The following is a 2,128-nucleotide window of genomic DNA, read 5'->3' on the forward strand; positions in this document are numbered from 1 at the left end:
GAAATAATACGAGACAAAACGATAATGGAACAATATATACAAAGACCCCTTTAGTTAAAATAGCCTTCTAATGTACAGATAATGAGATTCAGGAATATTAAAGCGGAACAAATCCGTCCCTTATAGAGCTGTGCTACAATACAAGCACACATGGCCGTTTACTTGAAGTATATGCACACGGGTGCTGGTCGGTTGAAGAGGGGCGGTGCCAACCGAAAATTTGGGTAGGAGATTAAGCCGAGGGGAGGGGACAGTAAACTGGGCGATCCACATAGGGAAATTAAAAGGGTCCTTCCTTTGACAGACATTTAACCACTTAAAATTAGAGAAAATTTTACAATAAACAGGCTGAAAGAAAGCTTGCCTCTGCTGCTTTTGGATAGTTGTACTAGGAGATCTGAGGGAAGGGTTTAACTCAGTCTCAATCTGCCCTGGGGGAGAGCAGGCAGAGCAGACTTCCTCACCTCATGGCTGCAAGGAAACAGACACAAGGGAGCACAGGGAAGACGAAGCAAGGTAGCACCCCGAGCTTCCTTGGCGTGCGTGATTTCGTCCTGCACCTCTGTTCTGTGGAACAGTAGGCACTTTTCTTTTTTTTTTTTTTTTTTTTTTTTTCCCGGACCCTGGGACCGAACCCAAGGCCTTGCGCTTCCTAAGCAAGGGCTCAACCACCAAGCTAAATCCCCAACCCAAGGCACTTGTTTTCTATCCAGCTTCTCTCACACCGACCTGCGCGACCCCACCTCACGGAAGACTCGATGGACATGAGCCCTCCTAGGCCTCAGAACTACCTTTTCAGTTGCGAACTAAAGGCTGACAAAGACTACCCCTTTAAAGTGGATAAGGATGAAAATGAGCACCGGTTATCATTAAGGACGGTCAGTTTTGGAGCAGGGGTGAAAGATGAGTTACACGTCCACATTGTAGAGGCAGAGTCAATGAACTACGAAGGCAGTCCAATTAAAGTACCACTGACAACTTTGAAAATGTCTGTACAGACAGCAGTTTTTCTTGGGGGCTTCAAAATTACACCGCCTGTGGTCTTAAGGGCCTGAAGGTTGAAGTGTGGTTCAGGGCCTGCGCATATTAGTGGACAGCACCTAGTAGCTGTAGAGGAAGATGCAGAGTCAGAAGATGACGACGAGGAGGATGTAAAACTGTTAGGCATGTCTGGAAAGAAATCTGCTCCTGGAGGTGGTAACAAGATTCCGCAGAGAAAAGTAAAACTTGGTGAAGATGAAGAGGATGATGATGATGATGATGATGATGATGATTGATGAAGAGGAAACTGAAGAAGAGGTTCCAGTGAAGAAATCTATATGAGATAGCCCAGCCAAAAATGCACAAAAATCTAACCAAAATGACAAAGATCTAAAACCATCAACACCAAGATCAAAGGGTCAAGAGTCCTTCAAAAAAAAAAAAAAAAAAAAAAAACCAGGAAAAAACTTCCAAAACACCTAAAGGACCTAGTTCTGTAGAAGACATCAAGGCAAAAATGCAAACAAGTATAGAAAAAGGTGGTTCTTTTCCCAAAGTGGGAGCCAAGTTCATCAATTATGTGAAGAATTGTTTCTGAATGACTGACCAGGAAGCTATTCAAGATCTCTGGCAGTGGGGGAAGTCTCTTTAAGAAAATAGTTTAAACAGTTTGAAATATTCTGTCTTGCTTCATTTCTGTAATAGTTGATATCTGGCTGTCCTTCTTTATAATGCAAAGTGAGAACTTTTCCTACTGTGTTTAATAAATATTGTCCAGGTTCAATTGCCAAGAATGTGTTGTCTAACATTAATCCTTTTCCAGGATGCAACTCCATCTTTACTTGGTTTTACATATATATGGAATGCTATGATAGGATAAAGTAATAGTGGTGGTCAGATGTGGGAATGATAGGGAGACAAAAATATACATGCGAAATAAACTCAGTATTCTAATAAAGTAAACAATCAAACAAAAAGATAGCACCTTGAGAGACAGGCTGGCACTGTCCTACTTTCAAACCTAGGCCCCACCCTTCTCACCTAGGCCACGCCCTTCTCACCTAGGCCCCACCCTTCTCAACTAAATCACACCCTTCTTACCTAGTCCACACCCCTTCTATCTATCACTATCTTTAATAATGTCATT

The 2,128-nt window shown here is 42.4% G+C and overlaps 1 pseudogene; it reads left to right on the top strand.

Annotated features, from left to right (window-relative positions):
* The first annotated feature begins 755 nt into the window (after positions 1 to 755).
* On the top strand, positions 756 to 1,633 carry LOC116895681 (annotated as a pseudogene).
* The last annotated feature ends 495 nt before the right edge of the window (positions 1,634 to 2,128 follow it).

Source organism: Rattus rattus, chromosome 3 (assembly GCF_011064425.1).
Source record: "Rattus rattus isolate New Zealand chromosome 3, Rrattus_CSIRO_v1, whole genome shotgun sequence".
NCBI classification, from domain to species: domain Eukaryota; kingdom Metazoa; phylum Chordata; class Mammalia; order Rodentia; family Muridae; genus Rattus; species Rattus rattus.